We start from the raw sequence: 17228 nt of genomic DNA, 5'->3' as shown, positions 1-17228 counted from the left end.
ATTTCTCGTGTCCAGAGTAGGTCCTGGTACACAGCTGGTGCTCAGTACATATTTTCGAATGAATGAATGAAATTCCCTTTTCTGCATTCAAGAGGAAATGGAGGCGGGCTGAAGTGGAGGAGGAAGGTGAAAGGAGGCAAACCCAGACAGTCTGCACACCTGGTCACTGAAAACCCAGCAGTGGCTCTGGAGAAAAGGACATTTTCCATGTCAGAAGAAAGGGAATAAGAAGAAAAATGAAATCAGAGGCTACCACGGCGTTTGAGTTTGCACAGACAAGCGGGCAGGGTTTTTTGGAAGCGTTCTTCTCTGCCTCTGACCCGTGCTGCCCAAAGTCCAACTCTTCCTGGGAGGTGGGGGGAAGGGGGGTCCGCTCTGCCGGGCACCGGGCACGTGACAGGCAAGTCCCTCCCCCGAGGGCCGTGGTGTACTCATCCGCTTAGATTTTAATACCGGCGGGCTGGGCGTTCCAGGCTGCCTGCTGCGGACTTGTCTCTGCAACTTCTCACGTGGGGACGAGGAAAGCCAGTGTCTCTGACCTTTTCTGGAAAAACCTGAGCCGTTTTCCAGCTCGAGCCCCGCATGCCTGGGAATTTCCCTTCTCTTCCACTGCAAACTGTACCCAACTGCAACTGTGCCCCACCGTGAGATAGGATTTCCATAGTTACTTTTGCTCCAACAGGTAATAAACGGTATTGGACAATCAGATATCAGAGGCCCTTCTACGCAGGTCATGGTTGTTAACTCTGATGATGCAGATTCATGATCCTCACTTCCTAAGTGGGGAAACTGACGTTAGAAGAACTTAAGTAAACCCAAGGTCATGAGGATAGCAAGTAGCAGACTTGGACAGGCTGGCTCTTAATCCCTGTGTTATGCTGCATCTGAGGCTGATAGAATACACCAATACATCCTTGTAAAATACTGAAAAATTACAATTAAGACCGCCGGTCCCTTTGTTTCCCTCTCATGCCTGTCCCTAATTAACTGTCCAGTTGAGTGAAGGTCAAAGAGAAGGAAAATTTAATTCTTTCTATGGTGGTTAAGGAGGCAGGGAGTGCAGGGGTTATGAAGACAACCTCTAGAACCATCTGCATACAAAGCCTGGCTCTACTCCTTAATTGCTGTGTGACCTCGAGCAAGTCACTTAACCTCTCTGTGCCTTACTTTCCTCCTGAAAATATGAATAGTAATAGACTTCCTTCATAGAATTGTTGTGAGGAATAAGTCAGTTGATCGCTATACTCAATCAGAACAGATCCTGTCATCGAGTAAGCACACAGAGGTCATTTTAATTAGCATAATATTCATCCAAAGGCCAGCCATTCCTCTTTCAAAGACGAAAGACAGAGACTGAATGTGTCCAGACACATGCTCTGAGATGACTTTACTAACATTCTTGACAGACTCATTTGTTTCACTTTATTCCCCTGAAAACTGAGTGCAGAACTGCAGTTCTGGTTAGTAGAAAATTCTGTTATTTGAGGCATTTGCTGTAAGCAGCTTGCAGGGACAAGCTTTGGGAATAAAGGATTTCATTTAAATGAAGAGATCTCGGGGAAAATTTCACATATTCAGATGCGTGTTTCTCTTTCTTCATTCATGAATCCTGCCATACCCGGATACCACTTTTGCTATAATTACCTGGTGGACTGGAGTTTTAAACCGTTTTTGTCTTATGCAGTTAAAAACATGTGAAACCATTTGTCTGAAATGCTTGCTATATCTTTTCCAAACACATAATAAGATAAAGACAGAACTCTAAAGAAAAATATTCATTCATGTTTTAAGTTAATATGGAAAGGGTACACCCCCCCCCCCCCCATTAAAAAGAAGATTGCCCTTCAGAGACTAGTAGATTCTTCCAGAATGTGTGAAATCCCAAGACTGCAGCTACCTAGAGAACAGGAAGGAATATTCCCCAGGCAAAGTAAGCTTCACTTTCACTCTTCTCTTTGAGTACTTCTGGGGTTGGTGCAAGTAAGAACCAACACTCTCTGGATGAACAGGCCATGTTCCCATCCATCACTGTATTGAAACTCTCTAACAAACCCAATATGGATGGCATCCGCCCCATGAACTGGGGAAGAGTCTGGGGCTCTGAGAGCCCAAGTCCTCTGCCCAATGTCACACAGCTGGTAGGTGGTGGAGTGGGGAGTCCATTCCATGCGCTCCCCATCAGCTGCCTAACCTCCTTTATCTCTGCCTTTGGGCCCCACATCACAGCCTAGGACCCAGCACGGTCTGAGGAGGAGGTCATGCCCCCCCCCCCCCCGGTTGGCAAGAAATGCCAGAGGTTCTTAAGAAATGTCACCTAGAGAAGGATGTCATGATCTACTGCCATTCCTTTTTCCATTTGTTGTTTTAGAAGGTGTCCATTCATTCTCAATGGAAACGCCACAAAAACGGGCTCACTGAGGATGAAGGATGCTATTGAAAGGTAAGAAGAGATCGTCAGTAAAGGTCAGTGGGTCACAGAGAAGTCCTCTGGGATAGTCTGCGCCCTTGTCCTAGGAGGGCTGCAGGTCACGTGGTAGAACCATCCTGTGCTTTGGGTCAGAGAGACCGGGAATGTCATTGGGCAGCCACTAGACCTGTGCAAGCCTCAGTTTTCCCATTTGTTAATCGAAACACAAATGTCATGGGATTTTTTTTTTTTTTTTTTTTGGAGAGGATTAAATGAGCTTGGTGAAAGTGTCTGGCATATCATAACTCCTGTGAGAGATTTTAAAATCTACTTCTTCCCTCTCCAATTCCCCTCCCTGAATATTGAGATAATTTTGATTCAAAATTCTCAGATAAAGGCATACCTGTATGCCTTTAATTCTTCAAAGTCCCAAAAGTCTGGGGAAGTTTCATTCATTAGATAATAGCACAAGGTAGCACAGGGAACTACAGTCAATATCTTGTAATAACATACAATGGAAAAGAATCTGAAAAAGAATATATATATATACACACATACATATATGTATATATATGTATAACTGAATCACTTTGCTGTACACCTGAAACTAATTCAACATTGTAAATTAACTAATTATTATTACTATAATATATCACTATATTAACTATATTATTATTGTATAATAACTTCAATTAAAAAAAATGATTTTAAAAAACCATCAATAGGGACAGCTAATTCTTACATCCTCTCACTACAGGCCTATGGAGTAGGTATTTTATCTCTGTTCTATGATATGGAAACTGAGGCATAGTTAGGGGAGACAGAGCTGGGATTTGAACCAGCAGCTGAGCTCTCAGATCTCAGCTTTCACTGATATACCACACCTGACGAAGACCAGAATTTATAGTAGCTTAGCTGGTAGAGCATATCAGATCTGGAACGTTCGGAGCAGGTACCTTTCAAAGCTGGGGTTAGGAATGGGCCACGCGTCTTTGGCAGGATAAGGTAGCAGAAGAAAAATGAGTAATCTTTTGCTTTTCTTTTTCAATTCATTAAGGTTTGTTGGGGTAAGCAAGAACCTCATTTTTTTTCTTCCTATGACTTCCCTTTCATTTTAAAGGGGAAACGTGTGTGCATTTCAAAGACCGCTCAATAGCAGCGCTGAAGTCTCAAGTTCAATCACAATGTCCCCATTGTGGCCGGGGGACTCTTTGGCCTTTAAGCTTGGGTTATAAAAATTTGGTCTGAGCCCAAAGTCTGGCTTTAATAGAATATTTTAATTTTGTTTAATGAATATAATATTAAATCTGTTTGGCAGTTTTAAAATGTGTTATTTTATTTTCAAATTAAAATTTACTAATGTTCAGTGCTTTCCTGGGGGCGGGAGGGAGGCAAGGAGTAGGTGTGATAATAATACAAGCTACCATTTATTGAGGGCTTACTATGTGCCAGACACCCTGCTACCTCTTTTAAGCCTCCCAACCTCCTAACGTACAGCGACCGTTGCCTCCACTGTTTGGGAAGTTGAGTGGGGCTCAGTCCCCAACCCGAGACAGCATAGTTAGTGAGTGATGGACTTAAGGTTCAGACCAAACTGTCTGAGTTCAGGGTCTCTGTTATTAACCACTGCCCTACATTCTCTTGATGCTGAAAAAGGACTCCACTGACCAAGAGCTTAAAGGCACATCATTGGCCCAGTATGTAATTCCCTATAACCTCAAAGGTAATGACAGCTGGCTTGAGCATAATAGCTGGCTTACTGAGCATTCAATGTGGGCAGGCACTGCAGCAAAGCAAAGTGTTTTACATGTACTGACTCATTTAAGTTTTCACAGTGGCCTTCTGAAGCAGTTATTATTGTCATTATCATCATCCCCATTTTACAGAGGGGAAACTGAGGCTCAGAGAGCTTAGGGTCATGTAAGCTTGTAAATAATACATTTAAGCTTAAATGATAATAACAACAATAATACAGTAGCCGACTCTGATATAGCTCGTACTCTTTGTCATGTACTGCTGCAAACACTTTATATTTATTAGCTTGATCTCCATGATAACCACCCTGTGTTACAGGTGAAGAAACTGAGGCACATAGAAGTTAGGTAACTTGCCCCAAACTAAATAGTTGGTTAATGCTGAGCAAGGATTTGAACCCAAGCAGCCTGGCTCCTGGCTCACAAATCTTAAGAGATTCATGCTCTTAATCTCTAGGCTGTAAGTCAGAGCCAAGGCTTGAATTTGGAAAGATTCTCCCTTTTCCTACCTGTTCTCCCCACCACCTCTTAAGGGTAGCAGAAGGTCATTGTCTGTCTGAGGCAGGGAGTAAGCCATGGGCATTGTCCGACACAGTTCTAGGCACAGAAGCCAGTGTACTGCTCTTAACAAGTTGGGCATGGCTTCTTTGAATAAGAGTCTGCAAAGTTGGGTCTTTCTCTCCATCCTTCTGCTTGAATATTAGAAAGCTCAAGAAGTCATATCTCTGCCCCCTGAAACCTCAAAGGGAAAGAAGAGGCAGGGTGATATTGGTGAAAACACCCTGGGATCCTGCCATCAGAGGTGCCAGATTGGGTCCTTCTTGCCTTTGGGTCGCCAGTAATTAGCCCAATGCCTAGAACACAGCTCAGTAAATAATGCTGAATAAATGAGGGAAAGAATGAATGCATTTGGAACTTTCCCCCATCACCATGCAACGCGTGAGGCACGTAGGAGGCACTCAATAAATAATAAATCAGTGAAATGGTATATGTAATGTCCCAAGTGCACGATCTTCCTTGTCAACAAAATCTGTCTTGTCAGATTGCAATAGCTCAGGGGTCAGCAAACATTCTGTAGAAGGCCATGCAGTCCCTATAGTAACTACTCAACTCTGCTAGCACAGAAGGGGCCACAGACAATAGCTTAGACCAGCTAACTGCAGTGATGCAGCCACCATTTCAACAGATTTCAACTCTAAACTTTAGTTATTCTACAAGGACAGGCTCAAGATTCTGTGAGAATCAGATGATGTCTCTTATTTTGAACCCAACTTTTATACCTGACCATCACTTAATATCCTCCAAGCAAAACGATTGGAGACTGACTTTAAAATCTAGCTCTCCAGGGCAGACATGTAGAGAAAACGTAGCTCTCATTACATGAGCATGCGTGGGGTGGGGTGGACGTGGAGGCTGGATATCGTAGTGGTTAGGAATCAAAACTGGGTTCAATCCTGGTTCTGACATGAGCCATATAACCTTGGACGAGTTACTTCTCCATGAGACTCAATTTTCGCATCTGTAAAATAGGGGTGATAATAATAGCACATTCCATCTAAGGCTATTGGGAGTCAGAAATGTAAGTGTTTGCTTTGCACAGTGCCTGGCACATAGTAAGTGTTCAATAACTATGGGCCACTCGTTATTCTCAAACAAACCTTGTGTCTTTTTAAAAAACAGAACAAAAAAACAGTTCACTAAAAATAGGCACAAAGAAACGGCAGCAAAGCTGCAGGGAAAGACATTTCCAAATCAGTTTCCTAAAGACACAGCAAGGCATTCCAGAGCTCCCGAGGTGTCAGAAAACTCTCCACTCTAGATCAAACCACTAGCAAGTCCCCTAATCTCTCTGCTCACCCCCCATCCCCCCAAAAGCCTGCTTCTGTGTCCTTTTATCACTTTGTCTTTCTTGTGGGTGCCAGAGCAACGCTGAAGACATTCGGAGCGTTTCAGACATTTGCTGTGTTTAAGACATTCTTTCTCCCCTCCCACCCCCCTTTCCTCCACACTCCAAAATTAAAGTCTCCGGGGAGTATGGTCTCTTTAGCAAGAGGAGAACACCAGAGAGCCCCGGTGGCCCGTCACAGACCGGAGGTGAATAATCTTCCCGGCTCCATTCTTTTTCACGGCTGGATGGGGCCAAAACTTTGTTTACAACACAAGCGGCAAGTCACAACTTGTTATGCCACATGACACCCTCCCAGCCGCGAGTCACCGCTTCCCTCTACTGTACCAGTCGCACAAAAGGCCAGAGGTGCAGGAATCTGCCCCCTGTGCTCCTCCCCCCCCAACCCCCTTCCCAACTGGGAAGGGCATTCAGACCTTTGCTGGGGAGACAAGTGTTTCTAGAACACCGTGAAACAAAAGTCCCCATACGTGCAAATAATACACACCCACAAAAGAAAACAACCTTTTTTGCAGCGATACCCTTTCTGTTTTCCTATGAGGAGGTTTTCTCCCTGCGTGGAATTTCCATCAGCACTGGTGCTGATACCAAACTCGGCGATGCAGCGGACGTGCTCCGCATTTCGGGGAGCTGCCCATCAACGAAGACCTAAAGGTTTGTACTTACACGTTGCACCCCACATGCCAAAAAAACATGTATGTGTTCCCAGGAACAAAAAAATTGTTCTGGAAACTACCAACACCTTAACCACTAAGTTACTACAGAAGGGGATGGGAGGTGAAGAAATTGACCAGAAGGAACGCAAGCCATTTTTGACCTTTGGCTTCTGCATATCCAAACAGCAGGAAAGAAAGATCTCCTTTGGAGGAAGGGGTGCCCTGGAACCCGCTTTCTCAGTGGAGCTGTGAGAGGGAGTGATCCAAAGGAGATGGGAATTCCAGCCCTCCCCTCTCGCTTTACCCCAAGAACATCTTCGGAACCCAAATCAAATCGAGATCTTTCAACCGTGGACTCAGAAACCCCCTTTCTGCGTCCACTTGAATCAAACACATCAAACCGGCAGGAATTTGACTTGGCCGAGGTGAGGAGAACTGGTGGTTTTCGCCCTGTTTTGGTGACCTTCAAGGGCTTATTTATGCACTTCAAACTCATGACCTAATACATGTTGGTTTGGCTTCTCTTCTCATAATAGCAGCCTGTAAAAAGCTTTTGAGAATTCCCCGTGTTTTCTTATTTTGGGTCAAGAAAATAAAATCGATATCTAAGTAACCTTAAAAAAAAAAACTCAGCCTGCACAATCTAAAAATTTGGAATGTTTCCACTACGACTACGGCTATCTCTGAAAGCCTCAAGATCATCAGAGTTAAGCCCCACATCTGCCATTTTTAAGGTGAGATATTTGGTAACAGCATATGTGAGAATTAGCTAAGAGGGACTTTTTGACATAAGTCAAACAATGACATTTAAAACTCACGTTAAAGCAATTACCGTGCGGAATTTTTCCGTGTTTTTCCCATTTCTCAATCAGAAGTGTATATGTTTTCAACATAGTTTCTTGCTGTAATTTTCTTTCTTGGCAAACCACATCTTACCATGAAACCCAAAGTATGCATGCTACAGAAACAATAATGGTTGAAACAGACTCGGCCGCCTCTGGCATGATTTTTCTTTGCAAAATTAAAACATCTTTTGGCTAATATACTGTACATTTCAGTTATGAAAGACCATTCTTGGGAGATGAACAGAAAAGAAAGGGGAGCTAACAGATTCAGCTGATGCGAGACAAAAGTAAGTTGCTGTCTTCAGACAGTGGTCAAACCCTCCAGTTCCTCATCCTTTGGGGGGAAAAATGTCGATTTTATCATTTTTTCCTTTGGTTAAAATCACAGAGAGCTGACAGTTCTCAGAATGATTATGAGTAGATATGTACGGATATGTTAAATCTGGGAATGCACAGATTTTTAAAATCTAACTTTACTAGATCTTCAAAAGGAAACTAGAGGGGAAAAAAATCCAGTGCCATTGAAATCACAACCCGTTTTCATGTTATTGACACACTACTGCGGAAACTAAGTGACAAAATAATTTCTGGCCTCTTTTAAATCCTTGGTTCATTTAAAAATATGTCTAAATGGACATTACGGGGCAAAGACAATCGGCCACGTGCACATTCTCAAGACCAGTGAGAAGTAAACCTGTCTCCCTTGGCTGTCTGTTTCTCTGAGCTCCTGTTTTAAATTTCTGCACATATACGAAAGCAGAGGCAGCTTTTGCAAAAAAAGCACCAGCAGCCACATCTGCGCCCTCACTAGTATCATCAGATGGGTGATGACAGGGATGACGAAGCCCTGCTTTCTACAGACCTGGGTCTGTGTGCAGAGACCCCCTCATCCATCCCTCTAGGCTTCATCCCAAAGTGGGGGCCCTCCCAGCCCTCCCCGACCCTCAGGCCGCCTGTCCCAGATTCAGGCAACCTCCAGCCTCCCCTAACCTTCAAAGTGGCAAAGATAAATCGTTCCGGTTACCTGACTCTTGGGACCACCTGTTCCAAATTATTCTTTGCTCTCCAAATGTTTATAATCTAACCCCCAAGCAACAACCCACCCATAGCGATCCAGCACCTTCCGGTAAACTGGATTTGGACAGCCTACCGTAACATTTTAGGGCCTTGCCACTGCCGGTAAATTTATTGACTCTTTTTAGGAACTAAAATGGGTGGCGTTATAGTATTGAAGGAACAAATCAAATTAGCCCTTGTAAATAGTCGTATTCTTTTCCCTTTACACAACCATGTACAACCTTCTAAATATCATGACTCACCAGAGTCCAGATTTGTGTTTTCTAAATACTTAATACGATTTTTCTGCCATCTAAGACAACAGCAAAAAACATCAGGGTAGAGTCAGAAAATAATCGTGTTCAGCGCATTTAAAACTATCCAAATTCAGCATCTCTCTCCAAGGGAAACGAGAGCAGAAATGTTCTCTGAGGCAAGGTTTTCATAGCCCCGTCGGCAGAGGGCTGAAGGCCTAGATTCTGGCCTCACTCACTCTTCAGCCTCTCGTAAGTCATTTGACTTGTGACTCAGTTTCTTTGTTAACAAAGTTGGCAAAATAATAATAGTAATAGTAAAAAAAAAAAAAAATAATAATAATAGGAATACCTAACTCAAAATGTTGTTGTGAGAGCCATCCTGAAAATACAGGTCAAGAGCTGATTTCAGGCCTGGCATGTAAATGCTCAGCTATTTTTCATCATTATTAAATACACGGATATAACTTAAGCAGAGAGACATGGCAAAGGCACCAACAGAATGAACGTGAGCATAAAGAAAGAAAAAAAAGCAGCAAAAAAAAAAGAAAAAATTTAAAGCCTGTGGCTTTCTTCATCCTCTTCCTCTCAATCTACCTGGCAGGTACTCTCATATCTTGAAACTGATTTTAAATCACACACAACAAAGAACTAGTCCTGGCCCCTCTGATTCCTTTACAGCAAGACAGTGGGTCTGAGACAGTCATTTCAAGTATTTGTCACCTGATTGAGGGGGTTTATCCTCGGATTAGAAGAGATGTTAGTTAAACACCATTAGGCCAGTTACGATCTTCAAATAGGAAGATGAAGCATTGTCTCCAGCTAATTCTCTGCTAATTGTTTCCCTACCGGAGCCTCCTTTTTGTTTTGTATGTTTGGGACTGTTTGAACAGCCACAAACGGTAGGGGGACAAAAAGTGGGCCCTTCCAAAGGCTGTTATGATATTGGGGGATGGGGGGTCAGGGCGAAAGATGGAGAGTGAGCAAGGCCTTGTGGGGAGAGTGAGTGTATGTGTGTGTTTTCTGTCAACAGGCCGTGTTTTCTCAGCTCTGGGGTTAATTCTCTGTAAAGAGATTCCTTTTGATCCAAGTCCACCGACTCCTTTTTCAGAGCAGATAGCTAGAAAAAAAAGTTTCCTTCCATCAACAAAGCCCAGTCTTGGCAAGAGTCAGAAGGTTCAGCCTTTGGAGGTAACTGAATAACGAGCCACTTCACCTCCACAAACCCCCCAGATAAGGAGAACTACATCAGGAGAACGAGGTAAAAAATCTTTGGGGGAGAAAGTTATCCTCTCCCAGAAGGAACTGATATCAGACCGGAGAGCCCTGCATTTTACCTGTGCCTAGTGGAGAGGAAGCCTTTCCACCCAGTCTACACCCACACACACTCAACATTCCAACACTCAACACTACACCTCAGACCTGTGGCCACTGCCTAATACTTATGGTTTTACTTCTTCCCCAAGCATTTTTATGCTAAGCAGGCCTGTCCCACAAAGACAAAACTCAACGCCTGTTGCAAGGCATCTCCTTGGAGAAGATGATGCGTGGTGTGTGGTGTGCTTGGATATTGAGGGCCAGGCAAAAATCTAAGCAAGATATCTCCACTCCCTTCATTTTTTCCTGACAGCCATGGGCTCTTTCTGCCGAGAGAGAGAGGCATCTGTCATGAGCTGCTAGGAACCCCACTTATGCACCATCACGGCCTGTGATTTTATTGTACAAGAAGTTTATTGCTGGCCTAATTAGTTTCAAACTGGGCATTCCAGCTGAGGACACCTAAAAAACATCTGGTGGAAGGAGTAAGAATGAGTCCTCGTTTCAGAGCTGGTTAGGTTGGCTTTCGGCAGAACTCTGGTCTCCTGCGCCTGACTCAAGTAATCTTTGGAAAAGTAACTGAAAAAAGAAGGAAAGGGAAAGGAGTCGTCTTGTCCTGGGGGAACCCAAAACGTCTTCAAGTGGACGTGCCTGGATTGTGGATACCTTTTTTCAAACTGCCCGGGGTCTCAGGAGCCAGCTCAACCTAATTCAAAATATACTTAGCTACATCGCCTTTTTTTTTTTTTTTTCCCGACGACTATTTTGCTTTCCCAACAGCAGCTAGCATTTTATCAATTTATCCGTCTGGAACAAGGCTTGTGATCCCTTACATACAATTTAAACCAGAAGTAATACCGCCTATTTGAAACAGCATGTCTTGGGTGTTTTTGCCAAATGGTAATCCCATAACAAGCCAACAAATCATATTTCTTTATGATGTGTTTAATATAACACAAAAGGCATAAAAAGAAGATTCTAAAACTCCAGTGATTAAATCATCTTTTTTTAAAAAAAAATCTCAAAATATTGGGATGACATTTTGTTGTATTTCCTTTAGTTATTTCATATTAGGAAAGATGTATGTGTTTATAGAATATTCTCATACACGCAGCCACTACACTAGGTGAGCTATCTCAAGACAGGAAAAATGCCAAGACCTTTCAGATAAAATAGTTAATCATATCGTGAAGCTAAAGTTATAAGAATGGAGCTATTAACTAACTTGGTATGGGACACATGAACTGCTTTTTTAAAAGTTCAAGTCCTTTCAAATATAGCCACCTGGGTCGAAATCGCAAAATTTAGAATTTCCTCAAAAGGCGAGGAGACCTGGAATACAAACGTGATTTTATGCTTAGTCTAAAGCAAGATTCAAACCGTCACCATTTGTAACATAAATTACTTATTAACTTTTCCTAGTCTGAGGATGTCTAAATGCAAAGAAGTATAAAGTTTAAGGGGCTTAAGGTGATGGGGAGAGAAAAGTCAAAAAAAAAAAAAAAAGGAAAGAAACTTTCTTGGGTAAAGTTGCCTGAAAGATTTTTTTCACAAACATTATTTTAAAAAGGAGGTCCTCCTTCTCTCCCCCCGCCCCCAAAAGGGCCATAGGCTGGTAAAGCGGCTACTAGCTCATACTCTGCTAGTAGAAATTTTACTCAAGCAAGACAGAGCTCGCGAAATAGATTCGGTTTGAAACACAATTGTCCGCTGGTTATAATTTCCTTTGGAAGGGAGCTCCCTAACTCAAACCCAATTCAGCACTCAGATTCTCACCTGATGTTTGTAAATCATTATACCTCCGCTCTGCCTTGCCCACAACACCCAACTCCGATGTTCACTCATTTCACTGCACCTCGTAATTAAAAAGTACCTCCACCAGGGGTGATTTATATCTACCTCAACGTTATATATACATACATAAAAGTAATTCTGAAGATTACGTTGCATTTCGGGGAAAGGGGGGAGAAAAGAAAACGGTATCCATCAAAACCGCGGCATCAGTCTTGCTTCTTAAAGAGCATTCGCGACGCAGCAACATGTACGCTCGCTGTCAACTCTTAGCCCAGGCGAGGCTTCGTTTAGGGGAAGTAGGAAACTCGCACCCGTCAAAGCGCTTCACTTTCAGCAGCTGAGGATTTTGCGCCCTGAGGATTTTGTGATGCGAATGTTTTTCCCTGTCAAGCTGTCCTAATATTCCTTGAGTTTATAACCTATTTGCTTGGGGGCAGGGAATATATTTAAGGGCCAGTACGGCCGTTTAACCTCCAGGCTGCAAGGCTAAAAAACCATTCCATTCTCCGCTTTGTCCCATTACAACAAAACCCTCGCTTCCTTCTAAACATCCTTATGATATTCCAAGTTTCAACTCCAACTTCAGCCAGCGCCAGGACGCGGGTTCCGGTACAAAGCCGGGAGAGCTGGACCAGCGCGGGCCAAGCGCAAACGGACTTTAAAAAAAGAAATGCAGCTAGAAAAAAGGCTCGGTGGGCCATTCCAGCCCCATCCCGGGAATTCCAGCCATTTGCTCCACCGTTGCCCCATAACCAGCGCCCGAGGGCGTGAGTTTGGCTCCCGGCGCCTCCTGGTCCGGTTAGAGGAGTGCCCCTCATCGCGAGCCACCCGGGCCATAAAACGAACCAAACGCGGAGGACCCAGGCGAGTCTACACCGCCTGCGCTCTATGCACTTGTCCCGCGTGCGGTAGTGCAAACTTCAGGGTCGTCGCCTCCCGGGCGCACGGAGAAACTGAGGCCTGGAGCCCAGGACAGACTCTCCCGAGACAGGATCTGCCCACTGTCCCCGCTGCCCTTGTGCCTGAGGCGCCCTGGGAGCCCCGGGCGCCCCGACAGCTGCGGAGGCCCCGGCTGGCCGAGTGTGGGAGAGACGCCCCAGGCCAGGGGGTCCGGGTCAACCCCGGCCCGGCGAATCGCGGCGGGCGGCCCGGGCTGGGCGCAGCGGTTGGTACTCACCGCGCGCAGTGGAGAGGGCGCCCCGGTGCGGTGCGGTGCCGGCGGCCGGGCGGGCGCGGGTCGGACGCGGCCGGGCTGACTGCGGCGGGCACGTTGCTACCTCTGCTGCCGCCGTTGCCTCCGCCTCCTGGGCTGCCGCGGCCGCTGCCTGCGCTGGGAGGACCGGCCCCTTCCCCTCCCTCGGCCGGGCCCTCCCTCTGCCCCCGCCCGGGTCCCCGCGCCGCGGCGTGGGTGCGTGGGGGCGCCGAGGCGCGACGCCTGGCTCCGCGGGCGCACACCCCCGGCGGCTGGACGCGCGGCGCGGCGCTTCGGCCCTGCAGCTGCCTCCGCGCTGTTCTCTGCGCCTGCCGCCCAGCCGGACGCGCTAGCTCCAGCCGGTCCTAGAGGAGGCGAGGGCCCAGCCTCCTCCCCACCCACCGACACCCACACCTCCTCCCTCTGCAACCCAGGCATGGCCCCCGAGAAGAGAAAGACTGCTTGGAAGGGACCTCAAGGGTGACACTGAATTCATTATTCATTCATTCATTCATTCAACGTATATGGAATATCTACTGCGCCAGGTACAGCTGCTCGGAGATTCAGCTAGAACAAGACAGACTAGTTTTGTGCCTTCCCGGAACTTATTCTCACATGGGGAGACAGACCGTAAACAAACAATCAAGTAAAGAATCAAGACAACTTCAGAAAGTTATCATTATTATGGAGGGGGAAAAATTATGTTCTGGAGCAAGGGAACCGTAATCTTGGCTGGAGCAGTCAGGGAAGACCTCTTTGAGGAGGCGACATCTGTATGATGAGAAAGTGCCATTTTTGGTTATATCTTCAGGAGGAGAGTTCAAGAATCTCCTTTTACCCATTTTACAGGTAGGGGAAACTGAAGTCCCAAGAACTTAATTGGCTTACCCAAAGTCAGTGGTATAAGCCCCTCCACACATACCCTCAAATTAAGGCACCCCACTTGCTTCATCCTCTCCTGGCCACCTGTTTCAATCTTCCCCATAATAAACTGTTATGAACAGAGTCTACGCAGCATTTTTCTCCCTCTCACGCACTTTCTAATATTTATGAAGCCCTGTTATGGAACACTTGGTCCAAAAACAGTGTCAACCACTGCCATTTGTTAAGCTCAAGAAATACAGGGTGCCCATATAAATGTGAATTACAGAAAAACAAGGAATAACTTTTAGAATAAGTATGTCCTAGGTGATACACACTTATACTAAAAAAGTATTCACTTTTCTCTGAAATTTCAGTTTTACTGGATGTCCTATATTTTTCTTTGCTAAATCTGGCTGTTCTAAGCCCATGCAGTTTGCGGGACCCTTCTTATCTCCTCTGGTCCCCCAAAGAGACTGGAAGGTAGATGCTGCTAGCATGCCCATTTTTACAAATGATCAAGTCTTAGCTCAAAGAAGGCAGAAAGTGTCTGAGCCAGAGCAGAAGTTCAGGTCCAGCTGACCCCAAAGCCCTTGCTCTAGAGATATAATATAGAGCCTTCAACTCCACTTGTGGGGTTACTGGGAAGCCAGTGAAACTTAAGCTCCTGGGCCCCTCACTTGACGCGTCTCTTTCTAAGGCCCTGACAGGGACCTAGAAATCCATTCACGGGGTCACTTGTTCATGTAAAATTTACAAAAGTCATTTGCTTTTCATAGTTCGCGGCAACCAGCAGAGACCACCATCACTCTCCACTCTGATTCCCCACTGGAGCACTTGACCTTGAGTAGGGTGGTATGGAAGTGGTCATTGGCATTTGGGGGATCCAGCCGAGGGGAAGTTGAGTTGGGAATTTGTGGTATTTTTCAGCTTCTTAAAATATGCATTTGTTGTGATTTCTTAATTCAAAGAACGATTCATTTTGTACCTAATTTCGTACTCATAATTTCGTATTCTTTTTCTTAAATAAGGCCCCCAAGTTGTATAAACAGCAGGCCCTGCTCTACTGGGAGCCACCTCTGGTCAAAGCTTATTCTATCCCCTTTTGCTCCCCAAACTTCAGGCAAGCAAATGTATTCAGTGAGCACAGTTATTCTCCTCCCACAGGGAGGGTGAGGTTAGATCTGCAGTTCCTGGATGAAGATAACTCTTCTGCTTCCTAGCTGCAGGACGCATGTACGTTCTTAGCGTTGACTTTCTCAGCCCTAAACTGGAGATAACAGTACCCATCTTGTATTATTATTGGGACAGTTTGCTGAGATCATGCGCCTGAAACACTCACTACTGTGACTGTAGCTGGCGTGAGCAATTGCTCAACGGTACAAACTTCACTTCTCATAGCAGCTTTGCAAAGAGCTCTCAGTCATTATAAACTGACCATCTTAATGCTCTCCAGAGGTGTTTAATTGATCTGGGCCCATGAGCCTTCATAGAATATTGTTTAAACAGGGGCAGTAAGCAGGCTTTTTTTTTTTCTAAAGGAAAATAATGGAATAGACTGGAATAGAAAACACCAAGTGAATTGTACGAAATCAGAGTAAGACTCTGTGTGTGTGTGTGTGTGTGTGTGTGTGTGTGTGTGTGTACTGGGTCAGGATGTGAAATGTGTTTCTTCTTGCAGATCACGTGCAAAACGTTGACGAACACTTATTAACCAAGAGTGCTCTATGGAATACGAAGGGTTAATCTGTTTCCTTCAAGCCCTCTCACTCCTTCACCAGAATACGGCCCATTATCTCCTAAATCGCAGCCACACCCCACGGCCCCCTGAGAGATAAACAGGAGGCAGGTGCTTACTAATTTTACTTTTTTCTTTCTCTTAGGGCAGTGGTCTCAACCCTGGCTTGCAGGTTAGAATCTCCAGGGGAGCTTTTAAAAATCCCCACGCGGAAGCCCTACCCCAGACCAATTAAACCAGACTCTCTGGGGAAGGGACTGCGGCATCAGGATTTTTTTAAAGCTCCCGGTGATTCCAAGTGTGCAGTGGAGGGTGAGAGTCTCCATGTTTGGGAGAAAAAGGACTTGACCACAGATTTGCAGCAGATGAGACAGAAACTCAGATAAGACTTAGGGCTCCCACTTCTTACTCGAGATCACTTAAAATCCAGCCCCCTTCCTGTGCAGGAGCACCCCCTTCCTGTCCCTCATTCCCTTGATTTCTTCTTAATAAGTATTTGTCCTCATTTTATAATGACCAGAAAAATAACCCCAGACAAAATCTGAAAATGCTAAACCATAAAGCAGATTCTTTGGAGTGTAGACCACAGGCACGTCTACCCTGGAGTAAAACACTGTTTTTTTCCCCCTGGAGTCTTCCAAGTATAAATGTCCCCTGAAGCCAGAAGACCAGCTTAACTTTGAAAACGACAAACTTCACAACGTTTCCAACATGTATATACATATCCTACAAACACACATGTGTACTCTCCATGCCAAATTATGCCTTATTTCTATACACATTCCTTTCCCATCTGCAAAAACCTCCTCTACAGAAAAAGTATTCCTTTTTGTTTTAATGCACTCATTTAAACCTTGGCTCTTTCCAAAAAGGATTTGAGTTTGCATGCAAAAACATACGTGTGGCAGCAGAATGAGAAAACAAGAAAAGCAGGTGAAGGGGAAACATGGGGAGGGAAAGAAAAGAAAGTCAAGGGTGAGATTCTCATAAATATGTAGGCTAGGAGGCCCTGAGCACTGTTAGTGGTGGACTGAGAATTAGATGCTGAGCTTCCTGGCAGCCAACGTAAAGAGGAAAATGTGATCAATTACATCAGTGGCTTTCAAACTTTCTTGTATTCAAAAGTAAGCATATTGTACTTGCTTTGGCAGCACATATACTCAAATTGGAATGATATGGAGATTAGCATGGCCCCTGAGCAAGGATGACATGCAAATTTATGAAGCATTTCACGTTTCTATACAGATCCATTAAAAAGACTAAAAAGGAAGCATAGGGAATTCCCTAGCAATCCAGTGGTTAGGACTCTGCACTTTTGCTGCGGAGGGCCCGGGTTCAATGCCTGGTTGGGGAACTAGGATCCCACAAGCCTTGCTGCATGGCCAAAAAATAAATAAATAAAAAGGCAAGCATATATAGAATCACCACATGGAAAACAGAGGCGAAAA

The 17228-nt window shown here is 44.9% G+C and overlaps 1 non-coding gene across 1 annotated transcript; it reads left to right on the top strand.

Annotated features, from left to right (window-relative positions):
• The first annotated feature begins 16915 nt into the window (after positions 1–16915).
• Positions 16916–17019, top strand: LOC136135797 (U6 spliceosomal RNA). Its single transcript, XR_010656637.1, has one exon. It is a non-coding gene; the product is annotated as a U6 spliceosomal RNA (small nuclear RNA).
• The last annotated feature ends 209 nt before the right edge of the window (positions 17020–17228 follow it).

Source organism: Phocoena phocoena, chromosome 15, assembly GCF_963924675.1.
Source record: "Phocoena phocoena chromosome 15, mPhoPho1.1, whole genome shotgun sequence".
NCBI lineage: Eukaryota > Metazoa > Chordata > Mammalia > Artiodactyla > Phocoenidae > Phocoena > Phocoena phocoena.
This window is presented reverse-complemented; position numbering and strand designations above follow the sequence as displayed.